This window comes from Xyrauchen texanus, chromosome 28 (assembly GCF_025860055.1).
Source record: "Xyrauchen texanus isolate HMW12.3.18 chromosome 28, RBS_HiC_50CHRs, whole genome shotgun sequence".
Lineage (NCBI taxonomy): Eukaryota > Metazoa > Chordata > Actinopteri > Cypriniformes > Catostomidae > Xyrauchen > Xyrauchen texanus.
This window is the reverse complement of record NC_068303.1, coordinates 9,508,151-9,522,509: the sequence shown is the minus strand read 5'-3', so window position 1 is coordinate 9,522,509 and position 14,359 is coordinate 9,508,151. Positions and strand designations below refer to the sequence as shown.

The 14,359-nt window shown below is 37.1% G+C and overlaps 1 protein-coding gene across 2 annotated transcripts in view; it reads right to left on the bottom strand.

The window, feature by feature from the left end:
- Window positions 1–14,359, bottom strand: part of LOC127622163 (calcipressin-2-like) — an 83,463-nt gene that overhangs the window by 32,412 nt on the left and 36,692 nt on the right. The window lies entirely within an intron of this gene.

Sequence of the window (14,359 nt, the reverse complement as noted above, 5' to 3'; positions counted from 1 at the left end):
GACCCATTTTATAAATAGCAAAGTCATGATAGTTGTGTGAAAAAGTTAGTAAATTGCATTTCTTTTGCTAGAAAGGCATTTTGTTTTGGAAGGCATTACTAACAGATATCCATATAAAGGGATTTGACAAACTGACATGCATTTGAGAATATTGCTTTAATTTAGCTGACTGTGTTAACTGCTTTGAAAGCCTAAATCTTGGATTTAGTTGTAGTGTTTCGAGAAAATTATGAAAATCAATGCAAATTTTGTTGAAAATTTGTTTAGGACAATTACAGTGTTCAGATTGCTGTTTTAATTATTTTGAAAGCAGTGACTTGAGCTTGGAGAAATGTGTCAAATCAATCGAGTAAAACTGTAAAACAAGAAAAACTATTTGACAGTGGGGTAAAATAGACGTAATTCAAAGGGAAAACACGTTTATTTTTCTTACCCCATTATCAGATTTTTTCCTTGTTTTAAATGTACAAACTTTTGTCAGATCTTCTGAAAACAAGACTTATATCTTATGCCATTTTGCTTGTCAAATAAATATATCTTGTTTTAAGATTATTTTGTTTATTATTATATTATTTTGATATTTTGATTATCGTTTTAAGATTATTTTGAGATATTTTTTACTGGAAACCAGATGTGGCAGATCTCTGCCTTCCCTACCAAGTGGGCAGTTGGACAGTTCATGGAATACATTTAATTTGACATAATTTACAAGGACACAACATATAAGTGCTTTCCAGCACACACTCACCAGCAGACATAGATACAGCTCCGTGTGACACTCACACTGTTGGCCTTCCCGGCCCAACACAGAATGCACACGCTAGACGGCTGCATGCATCGCTCTCACTGTGGCTCTCTTCGGCTCCTCTTTATCCGTCTCCCGGCTGATTGGGTTAACTCGGCACCAGGCATCCATCATCGTCACATACCCCATCGCCAGATTCAGGCCGGGTTGTCATCCATTTCTAGAGGGGAGATGTTGCCCTTCTGGCTATCCCGCTGCCAGATGGTCTTCCCCGCCTCCAGGGAAAATGACCAGGACGAGGGGAGGGAGAAGGGAGAGCGAGAGAGCGAGAGAAAACGAAAACAAGCTGGTCCCCGATCATGCCGCCAGGCGTTCCTCAGCCAGCCGTACAGCGGTCTTCAGCAACGCCGGGCGATGGCACTGGATCCACGGGACCGAATCTACCACTCCCTCCGATGGTACATCTTTCTCCAAGTCCCGGGTTTTGGCACCAGTGTGGCAGATCTCTACCAAGGACGAAGCGAGAGCCAGGTGGACAGATCACGGACGACATTTATTTTTTTACACTTTTTTTTTTTTAAACTTCCCATTCACACATTTCTGTTCAGCATCACACACCCTAGTGGCTTTTCTGCTCGCTGACCATACAGTCGCTCTGCTTTTCAGTAGCAGCTCTCAACCACACATTCACAGCTTTGATGCGTCTCTCTTGGTGTCCTGTCTGTCTGTCTGTCTGTCTGTCTATCTATCAGCTGTTACAGTCTTTTTCACTCTTATTTTTGTCAGTCAATTCTTTAATCTCTCAGATTGGGCTAAAAAATGCTTTTGTGGTTGGGTTGGGTGGTTTACAAAGCAGGACAGGAGAGTGACTCAGCACTGCAGATTTATAAGCATCATAGACATAACTAATGAGGTAATGGAAAAGAGAGGTCTTAAAAAAGAAGGCATGCAAGAGAGAGAAATAAGGGTCTATGTATCCAGATGTATCCAGGCATGACGGACATATTATTAATATCTCAGACAATTACATCACATCATTCAGCATGTAACAAAAATACATTCTAATTTAGGAGGCTATTTATGTTTCTGAAGCATGTCACACATCAGTTTGATGTTAATACTCTTTGTAAGACAAACTGCATGATAAAAATGTTCATTAGGGTACAAAACTCTTGCAAATTTCTATTACTATAACTGCATCCTTGCTATAATGACCAGCTGACTTTATGTTATTCTGCATAATGCAAGGCTACTTACCAAATAAATAAAGAAATGGACATAAAATATTTATTTGCTTTTTTTATTTTTTATTATAATGTGAGAAGAAAGAGACCACTGAGTGATTGGTAGCCTTGGACAACACTTGAGTAGAGTCATTAAAAAAAATATTTGACAATAGAATGATGTCGATTATACAGTAGCAGGGCTGGAACGATGTATTGATCAATCAGTATCCAGGATTGGGACTATCCATTTTCTTATAAAGGTATATAAAACAGCATCAGAATGGAAAAACATAGAATGTGGACACAAAAAAAAAAAGACACAGTGAGCACTCAGTACTAGAGGGACACACAGAAAGGTCAGTGGCCATCCTAAATGGCCCATGCTATCACATTGTCTGCACTGCATCCCCAGAAGATCGTGTTTACCTTTCCAGCACTCTGAGAGCACTGATAGAAATGAACTGTTAGAGTATGTTACATGTCCTGTCTTGATGGAAGCACTGAAGTTTTATCAAAGTGAGTCAATAAAAAAGCAGCCTAAATGACGCTGGCACCAAGGCAACCTTGAGAGGGGAAATGGCCTCACAACACAACACCTGGTGCAAAACAGCCCAAATGGAAGCTGCTAATCTAAGAAGGCTTGACTATAATGGATAGATATGAAGCTCCAGGTATATATACACCAATTGGGCAAGCTGATAGTGACTGTGCAAATGGCAGGAGGGTACTTGAGGATGACAGGGCTTGAACAGAGAACTATTTCCTGAGATGCTATGGGACTTTCTAAATTAGGAGGCAAAGACAGCGATGGGAACACATCATTAGGAACACACACAAACACACATTATTAGATGGACTGGCAAATACTACATTCTTCATATCCTTCACGGAGTGGTGGTGGCGGAGTGGTAGTAGGCTAAAGCACATAGCCTGCTCAGAAGGTCGCTGGTTCGATCCCCACGGCCACCACCATTGTGCCCTTGAGCAAGGCACTTAACTCCAGTTTGCTCCGGGGGGATTGTCCCTGTATTAAGTGCACTGTAAGTCGCTTTGGATAAAAGCGTCTGCCAAATGCATAAATGTAAATGTATTTAGTGCAACAGAAGGTTTCTTGAAGTAGTTTATAATTTTATAATATACAGTATAATTTTATTCATAGAAAAATGTATTTGTATGGATATTGCATAAATCTTTCGAGACAAGCCTATCATGAGCTCTAAGGTTGGTATACTGTATGCACCTGTAGGAGCCATATGTCAGTGTGATTCATTTTGAAGTGAATAATTTCCAACCTGTTTTCAAACAGGTTTCCAAAGCACTTATTCATTGGTCAAAAAAACAGATAATCTTGGCCCAAACTCACGTCAACTTTGCTGTGTCAGGCTTCACAGGCCGCTCAACAGACATGTTTTGAAAGTGCCACAAAGCCATAGTAGTTACACTTTTTCTAAGAATGACTTACATTAAAGTGGTCTCTGCATATAAAGCAAAGTATTTTAACATAAAAATTACACGCATCACCTTTGCCAAATTCCCGTTCAAGTACTGCACTACCCACAACCCTGAGACGAGATTCAACAATCAAAGTCACTATTACCATGGAAATGGAAATCACAAAGAGCTCAACAATGACCGCCCACTCCCATAAACCATTGCACTTGATTACACTCTCAAACAACATATATATTTGTATATTTTTGTATATTTTGCAATCAACTTCCAATATATGTAATTTCACACATATAATCAATGAATGGTCAATAGTTTTAGATTGATAGGTCGTTTCTGATTCAATTGCATCATCAAAATTCTACATGCCATGAACAGTTTTCATTACAAAATACTTTTTCAGTTTTTCTCAATTGCTTTGGCTAATTTTTTGAAACAGTCTTAACATTCTGTCACAGCTGTTTTTTGAGACAACTCTATTGCATGTCTGCAAAATGTAGCAACTCACCCAAAACATTTCATTCATGCTTCAAAACCTAATTGTTGTGTCAGTAAATTGGTCAATGCCACCAAAATTAAGTTTTGTTGTCATTGTGTGAGCCGTACTGGTCAAGAAGTTTTTTCACCATGGTAGTCAACCCTGGAAATATTTGTTATATACAACTTTCATTTTTGTTCTACTTTTTTGTCGACACTGCCTGCTTACAGTTTTGTCCAGCTGAATGCTATTGTGTATCACACTGAACATTTAAGGCTCTGATTTCAACAGTAGGTAAAAGTTTACGGGGAAAACTCAATAATGTATAATACTCTAGTACACAGAAAAAGGATATGTATATTTATTTTTGTAGCAATGTGTTACATGTAAACAGAAAATTCCCATTTACATGTCCATTTTTACACACATCGCAACAATGACAAACCGGCGGTTGTTCTGTAAAAAACTATAAATTGTACCTCCTCACAGTACGTAACACTATAAGATCTCATCTTCTTGGTGGACATCCTGTCGCTCTTGTTGGTCAGGCCAGAGATTTAGCAGACATCACAAAGATATTTATGGAATATACATGTAGCCGTATGTCTGACAGATTTTGATAATTTAATGGAACATTTTGCATGTGATGGCTCACACGATGGAAGAATGTTTAGAAGTTGTGAAGAGTATGACAATTTAACTGAGAATTAACCCATCAGTTCTGATCAGCAAGCTATGTGCATTGAACAAAAGAAATTGAGAAAAACTATAATACAAAGTGTCACACCTTTGTCTTTTTTCCCATTTTTAATACGTTTTTGCTTTAAATCAAAGGTTATAATGTTGTGATTCATCTCAGAGCTCACTGGTTTGATTCTTGCCAAGGCCACTGAAAAAGTGGTTGTCAGTGTTGTGTTCAATTGAAATTGATGGAATTTGCTATGAAAAAGCCTGAAGTGGTACTATGACATCTTTTAAGACAACCATTTAAAGTATACCTAGTGGGCCAGAGCATTCATACTAGACATCCTACAAACAACCATGGAACTGGTGGAGCTATTTTAAATGCTAATCTTTCCCCAATATTTTGTTCCATTTATGTCCTGGAAATGGTTCTTAGAATAGCGCTATGCTAGGCTGTGGTCCCGCTTTGCTATGCTTAGTCTATTTTGATATGTTTCTCCTTATCTGGTCAGTTTCCACCATGGTTTTTTACTCTTTTTACTCCATGATCTGGGTCAGGGGTTGCAGGTGATCTATTCCATCAGCTCAACAGTTTGCTGTCCATACATAAAAGGGTAATTGAATTTGCAGCATTCCATCTTCTGAATTTCATCCCTTACTGGGCAAAAAATTAATTAATAAATTATGCCAGAATACTTACTGTAAGTTATGAGGGTGTTAAGCAAATACATAAGGTGCTGATGTTATTTTACCTGGATAATTTTTGACGTTGACATCTTGGTGTGCATTAAGAATCTGTGCATTTTCTCAACATGAAGAACTGGTAACGCTCCAAATAACTTAAATAAGTAATCAACAAACATTTTATGTTTACCAGTTTACATTGAGCTACACTGTAAAAAGTGAAACTTTGCAATGTTGTTTTTTTCTTTTTAGATTATTATTATTATTTGTTTAATATTAGATTTTAAATATTTAACCATAAAACAGACAAGAGTGGAAAATTATTAGCAAAAAAACATTTCATGTCACTTTTTATATATTTTGGAACTTATGAGTTAGTGCTACCCTATTAAGGTATATAGACAAAGTCATCAATATTTCATCAATACTTCCCCTCTTATTTTAAAACATATCATAAATGTGTGTGATTATGTGTGTGAGAGAGAGAGTGTGTGTGTGTTTGTTTGTGTGTGTGTGTGTGTAGCCAGTGCTGGGCAGATTACTTGTGAATTGTAATCAGATACAGATTACATACTGTATTCTATGACAAATGCAATCAGTAACGTAATCTTGTAGATTAAATTTTGGCAATCTAATCTGATTACTTTTTTGGGGATTTATGTAGGTGCACACAGGCTAAAAATGACATAACAAACATGCAGTCTGACTGCCAGCAATGCAGCGACATGCCTTAGTCATCCCAATTCTCTCTCTCTCTCTCTCTCCTGTTTTTCACAGACAGCGTGGTGTCTCAGGGGTTGTTCACACTCTATATGTGCAGAATAGTAATAGCAGGATTCTCTGGACTCTAATCCAATCTTTCTGATCTTTGTTATGGAAATGCTGTCATTCCTAGCTCCCTCCAGCACCGTCTACAATAAATCCACACACATACTATGCAAAAAAATACAAATTCCAAACAGGCAGATTGGCAGAGAAATGAAATGAAGTGGTAATAGATGCACATATTTGCTGTAAAAAAATATAGAGTGAAAAAATCATCAGATATTTAAAGGAATAGACCCCAAAAAATTATTCTTTCATCATTTACTCACCCTCATTTTGTTCCAAACATTTTGTGTTGGCTATATGTGAGGGTGAGAAACAAATAAATAATTAAGTCAATTTTTTACTATTAATCCCCAACTTTACTCTCAAATTCTTAGTGCATATCACCACCAACTGAGCAGGAAGGGGAATTTATGGTATAAAAAAAAGGATTTAAGGACTTAATTACTGACCTGTTTCTCACCCACACCTATCATATTGCTTCTGAAGATATGGATTGAACCAATGGAGTCATATGGATATGTTTAATTTGATGAGGCAGATAGCGTTTGTGAAACTGCAAGGCACAGTTTCACAAACAGATACAGAGAGGATATGATTAGCTGAACTGAAACCACCCGAATATACTTCACAGCAGACTCCTGCATGTTTAAACAAGTGAAGAAAGGTAAATTAACCACCAGCTATCTACAGTATTATATGACGATAAAGGGAGATGAGGAGTGCATGTGAGTGGCTGTCTGGAATAATCATCCCACTTACAGTGACCTTCCAAGGGGGTGTTAAGGGGAAAGAAAGAGGGACAGGGGTGTCAAAAACAAGAGAGGGGGAACAGAGAATGTGTGAGTATATGAGGGATTGAAAGGGAGGGAGAAGTATAGACAAAAGTTAATTTGGTAATGGCATACTACCCTAACTATTTCTGCAGTTCACGAGTTTGCCTGCCCATAATTATTTAGAATTGCATTTCTCTAGGGAAAGAAAAGAATTGAAAGATTTTCTACAAATAAATTACAACTGAGCTTACTCATTTCGTGGTTTCATAATAATGAGAAAATATATTATCTGGTTTCATATATTGAACCGAAATAACTTAGAAAATGTTTTTGCAATTGATGGGAATGATTACAGAAAAATACTTAAAAAAGAAAGAAAAGAGAGAGGTGAATTCATCCGGTGCTGGTTTGAGCATGCTTACCGATCTCAGCTCTACTAATTCAGTTGTAATTTAGTGCTTTAGAATATTACAACAACTGAAGGCATGCAGAAATACAGGAAGAAATGTTTTTGTGAATGGTTCACATGAGTTATTTTTCCTTGGGCTGCAATTTAGGTCACACATGGTGCTGTGTGATTTAAAGAGCTGCATAACAACAGAGACGATTTAGCCAAGACGGACCACTTGTATTAAAATCAATGGTAGAAATTGGAATTGTGTGTGTTCCAGAAATTGGATTGTTGAAGAAAGGAGAACAGGTGAACAGGTGAAAGAGCCAATTACTTTTTACAAACATCGCCTGTCAATCAACTTGAGAACGCACATGCTCATAAACTGAACTGGTCTGAAAAATAGCAGTTTATATTTAGTATGATCGGAGCTAAAGAAGCATAATTTATGATACCAATATTTTCAGTTTTTTCAAATTGATGTTTGATTGTAAACTTGGCAGACCATTTGGAGAAGCCAGTCTTTCCCTGTTCAAGTGGATAGGAGCTGTACTTGTAGCCTACACTGCTTGTTTAGGTAGAAAACAGTGTGAAGTAAGTGAATTGTGACTTTGGAAAAGCTTGGGAAAAAAAACACAATAAAAGTCATCAATACAACTCATGCAATTTGGTACAATCTGTGAAGTTGAATTTGTTACTCATTAATCAAATGAAAAATAAAGATCTAAAATTAAATATGGCTGCTATGTAAATTACGTTTGGATCCCGATACGTGACAAGAGCCAGTGAGGTAGGTAATATGTTATCGATGTAGCTGCCATAATTAATTTAAATGCTTTTTTGAATGATTCACTATCAGGGTGAGAAAATAAAGACAGAATTTTTATTTTTATTTCATTTAAAAAAATATTCTTAATTTCTATTACTTTTCCAGGTCTGAAAATCACAATTTTAAAATCGCCTGATCGTTTAGATTTCCATGACCATGGGGATCCTTTAATGTGTGCAGTTTTTGTATGCATGGAATTCCCTGGATGATACTGAATTTGCCAAAATGCGCAGTGTACAAATCAAACAAATTAAATGCTGTGCAATACATTCGACCTTCTATTTGTTATGAATGAATCGGAATTAATATCAACCATAATTTAATCGCTTTCATTCTTATCATTATTTCGCAGACTGCTAAAAGACAGAAAATTTAAGATAACCATATTTATGATGATAAAACAATGCAATGGGGTCAAATGCAACATTGTAGCTTACAACTGTTTGAAAAATTAATCTTTGCACACTACAAAATAGTAGGCAGAGTACAGTATACACTGTGTAGTATGCAGTAAACAGTACACACGTATTCCATTCCATACATAGCTAATAAAAGGAGAAAGAGGAATAAATGGGAAAAAGAAAGAGTCAAGAATGTGCAGAATGAAAATGAGCAGTGAAACATGGAGACAAACACACAATGAGAATGAAAGAGAGGGAGCAAAGAAAGGAAGAGAGGAGAGGACTGCAGCGAGCTGATTAATGGCACTGCAGATGAAAGGCTAGTATTGACGTCAGACACAATAGAAAGTGACAGAGAGAGAGGGGGAGGAAGAAAGCCTTTCACTCCAGCTCGTGCACAATATTCATGGAATATATGGACACATAATTTAATTCAAGTAGACAATGTTACATTCTCTCACATTCTGCACAGTTTAAAAGTGGAATAAAAATATCTTTGAGCACTCTACAAGATCCTTTTCATCTTAAATCACTATTGAGCACTGCTTTGAGTGAATCATGAGGACCGCATAAACTGTTTCTTTGATCGGAGTCATGGCCTAGCAGTAGGACACATGCTTCCACAAACTGAGCTGTGGTGATAATATGGACAATTAGTTAGAGTCTGGCTTGCACCATTTTTATAGTCCTGTCCATCTCTTGTCCTCTCTCCAATGTCAACACAAGATGTGGCCAAAACGTAAATGTAAGAAAAAAAAATAAGAACAAATTTCTGTGTAAATCATTCGTAGAACCATTCTTATGTAAATAGTCGCACTGAATGTGTAAATTTTTTTACATAAGAATTGTTTGACAAACAATTATATTTATCTACATGTGATCCATCTCCACCTTATACAGATACATTTGCAGTTATAATTGATATTCAGCAGGTTTTTGTGTAGTCGAGCTAGTCATCATCTGTCTCAAGTATACATGACAAAATGTGTATTTGAATATTTGAAGGAAGTTCGTCGGCTGAGAAAGTGTCGGTAATACACGTTGCAAGTCACCTCCTTGTCATTCGGAGCATGAGTACAACAACAAGGCCAGTAATGGTCCGATTAATGTGTAATACTGTACATACTGGAGGAAGACGAGTTATGCCTCCTACACACTACAGGACTTTCAAAGACATCGGATCGTGGTACCGTTCATATTACACAACTGCCTGGCTTGTCATGGAAGTCGTAGCATTTTCAAATTACATGACGAATCGGCGACAGGGGTGAACACATTACAAAACATTTCACTATTGAAGAATCCCAGACGACTCTGCCTGGACTCCAAATTACGTTTCACAACAGAATACATGTGAGAAGTGATACGAGATACGAAAACAAATGCACGATCATATGTTATGCATTTCAGAATATGATGTGTATGTTTTTAATCGTTTAATCATTACAATATGAAAAAGTACCCACTACTGAAAAATCTACCTATTTGCTTACCTGCCTATCCAAGAGAATTGGCCATTTCTCTCTCAACTCTTCTCTTTCTCCACCCGGTTGTGGTACAGTTTAGATGAAACATCAAATATGCGCTGGTGCTCCTACCAATGTTCCACTATTTTCCTCCATTTCTTCGGTCCAATGAAACTTTCTTGATACCGTAGCCATGCTAGTTGATGTTCCGTTTCAGGTACATCAGGACTCCTCTCACTGAAACTTCCCGTACCTCGTTTCTTGCTGTCTCATTGGCTGTAGTTCAACGCTGCAGTTGTATTCAGTCAAAACATATTTCACATTGCACGATTTGGAATCACAGACAGGTCCAGATATTTAACATTCTAGATATCAGCGACTCGTCAGTGCTTCTCTCAAATTGCATCTTTGATAATATTTATACATTGTGATCGTCGCTCAAGGGAGCGAGCTCTGATTTGCCTATGATTTCAGTCTTTTGTCGGCGATCTCCAAAAAACTGTCGGCGAGCGAAAATCAGGCTTAAAATCATGTAGTGTAAACTCGGCATTACAATCACGTTATCTAGGTCTGTTAGTGCGACTTCGCAAAATCAAACTGTTAAGATTTCAGTCAAACTAAAATACTTGCATGACATTTTACAAAAGCATATTATTGTTTTCGGGTAAGAAAAATGCCATTCCAGTCTGGATGTTTCATTAGTGTGAATGTGGTCTTAGTCATAGCTAACTGGGTAGAATGTGATTGTTGATAGTAAAGCAGCAAAATGTATTTTTTGCCTCCAATAGAACCTGTGTATTAACAATTTAACTAATAGAAATTGGCTATACAGTGCATGCTTTTGTGTGTGTATTATCTTTAGACTGACCTGTATGTGATTAAATTGGTAAAACAAACAAATTCAAATTCTTTAGAGCTAAAAAGGGACATTGTGGTAAGAGTCGTGACCTTAGCCTTGTAGTCTGGATCTGCAAACTCTGCCTAATACACCGTGACCAATGCATTGTTTAACTTCAGTGATCATCTCTGCTAGTAATATTCTCATTCACATGACTTTATCCTTTGCTCAAAACATGTTCAAGGTCAAACCGCCACCTTGTTCGGCCTGTCAAGTGGAGCAGAGCCAGCCTGTTGCCTTGGTGATATCAGTGCACCAGCAGAGGAGAAGAAAGCTGCAGGTACTGTTCGTTCATAAAACGTCATCTCTGATAGACCATGGGATTATGGCCAATTTCAAAGAGATTTGGAACTATTTAGATGGGATTAAGTACATTTCATATTTTATTTGAGTTGACCCAAAGAGCAATTTATGGCTGAGATTATATATGGATAAAATCAGTGTGATGAGTAGGAGGGTGTGGCCGGGCCGTGAGGGTGCATGACCGGCACTGAGTCTCGTAATCAGCTGGGAGGGGGGATAAAGGGGGGCCGGAGATGCCAGTTCGGGGATGCCGAAATCCAGGAAGGAGGAGGGATGCACTCCTGGGACCATGTTTTTTAATCCGTAAAAATCGTTAAACACAGTTAAAAAAATTACAATCAATTGAAAAGAGTGAAGTCTCATTCAGCAATTTAAACAATCGATCATAACTGCTATTAAGCGGTGATGGAGTGATGAGACCCGGATCAATAAAGTTTGTTTCTAATAATTACATGGCCACTGTAGGCAATGTGCAATTGACCTTTGAGCTAATGTAGGGGTCCCTTATGATTTTATTTGAGTTTATTTGGGAATGATAGCTGATACAATTAATTTTTGCAAGTGCTCTATCATCATTGTTCCTTATTATTGGATTTGTATTTATTTTTTAATTGATCATGTATTTTACCAAACATGCAAGTCTAATATTAAAAGATCAATTCTTTATCATTTTTGTTTTTTAAGGCAGGGCATAGCAGAGAGGCAAAATGCTTAAGGATTTTAGATATCTGTAAAGTAATGTTCACTAGTAAGAATGCTGATTTAAGATATCTCTTTCAAAATCGCAGATATCTCAAAATAAAGATCTGGTCTGTAATCAATTTGAGATATCCATAAATACATTATAGATATCTTTAAATGAAAATTTACTAGTATTAATTCCAATTAAATTCCTATGCAGCAGCCTTTCCATTGCATGGATGCAAGTTGCACTTAACATCCTCCTCCATCCCCAGCTCCACTTGTCTGACAGCTTTGTCTATAGCTTTAAAAAAAAAAAAAAAAAATTTTATGTGTTTTTAGGAATTCTACATCTTTTATAAGTCTATCTTTAATGTGCAACTCAATATAAAAATCTTGTTGTTTCAACTTAATTAATTGTTTGTGCTGACTTAAACTTAAGAGGAAAAACATTTAAATTAATCTTGACTTTCGGAGTTCAACTTTGTTTTAAAACATTATTCTAATTGAATTGAAAGTGAATATAGAAGTTCAATAGGCCTTTATCACAGTGCTCGTGTCGTCACTTCCAATGGCGGATAGTAGCGTAAAGCGACTTCCGGTTTAGTCTGTAGCAATGGCGGCGAGCACAGCGAGGAATTGTTGTTGCGTTCCTAAATGTTCTAATAGTTCAACTAAACAGCCGTATCTCAGTTTCCATTTTTTTCCAACCGATGAAAAAGCGAAGAAAATGTGGATTCATGCTATTCGGCGGGATGAAGGCAAAAGTTCTGCAGTTTTAAAAGGGAGTACGTACGTATGCGGGAAACACTTCACAGAGTCTGACTGGAGAGATGAGAGTTTAATTGTCTTGATGAGGGACAAAGCAGACATTTTTTTCTTTAATATATACATGAATGTGTTTTCTAACTCTAGGAGTTGTTAAACTAATACTGGTGTTGATTGATTGCTTGTTTGTTTATTGTTAAAGAATAGGTCACCCAAAAATGTAATGTATGCAATTTACTCACCCTCGTGCCATCCTAGAGGTACATGATGCACTCTCTCTCTCTCTCTCTATATATATACACATATGTATACATACGTATATACACACACACATGTATACATATGTATGTATACATATATACACACTAACTCTTAAGAGTGCTGATGTTGATAAATTCAATTTTTGGGTAAACTACTCTTAAAGATTCTTCAAATGTCTATTTTGGTTGGACAACTTTTTGTCTTAAATTTTTTTATAGTGCCTATTCATAACCAAGTTCTCTGTAAATTGTCAATGAATAAATGAGAAATTGTAACTTAACTTTTTAATTGTCACAATGCAGTCAATACTTGTACATATCAATGCAGTCAATACTTGTACATATATGTATAAAAGTGGTGCAATAAAAAAAAATCCAATTTTTAAGTTTGCAAATTTTAGGCTCATTTACTAAAAAAATGTTGCAACATTAAATGCAAGTTTTCACAATTCAATATTTTTGTACAAATTAAACTAAACTTAAAGTTATGAAATGTCAGGCATTTGATTGGTGGCAACTTAAATCATGTTTCTTTTCTGTATATACATTTTATACAACAACATTTACATCAAGTGGGCCTTGGTAATTAGCCATTAAACAGCAGTTCAGCCCATATTTGGTTCAATGTGCCTGTCAGTGTGAGAGGAATGGTAGAGTCCCAGATGTGGTTTTCTTTAATTCGTCGAATTACTCTTTCCACCACAATCCTTAGACGGCTATTGATTGTGTACGTTTCATCTCTTTTGTAAATTGTGCTGCTCTTCTGAATGGAGGGATAACAAGTCTGGCTCCCACATTTTCAAGCAGTGGCTCTATGGTAAAGCCTTTTCTGCCATACAACAGTCTCCAGGCTCGAGCAGTTCCAAAAGTCCAGACTGTTTTGTTATCTCCCTGTCTGAGATGGATCCAGTGAACAGCTGTGACACAAAGGTTATGGCCCCACATGGAGCAACACCAACCAAGCCTTTGAAGGTAGGGTAGTTTTTGTAATATGAAAACATCTCTGACTGTAGTGTAAGTGCTGTGGGGTTTTCACATCTGATCTCTGTACAGTCCAAAATAACACGGACATCTGGGCAGTACTCCTTAAATTTTGCTGGCATGGTTGCTCTGACTTGCTCTTTGGTCATCCAAATAGGCAAAGACCCCAAAACAAGGTACAGAAAATTTGCTCATGTTATGATTACTCGACTGACCGTTGTCGTACTCACATTAAATATATCTGCCAGGACCTTCTCTCGTAGACCTGCAGACACGCGACAGCAATAAAGAAAAACTCATCAAAAAGCTGAAGCTTTCTATTAGGGCTTGGTCCTGGAACCGTCTCTAGACTATGTCTCTGTGCCTTAGACCAATACACAAGGTTCGATGCTGATGGTTCTATTGATGGTTCCACATTTTCTTCGCTTTTTCATCGGTTGGAAAAGAATGGAAACTGAGATACGGCTGTTTAGTTGAACTATTAGAACATTAAGGAACGCAACAACAATTC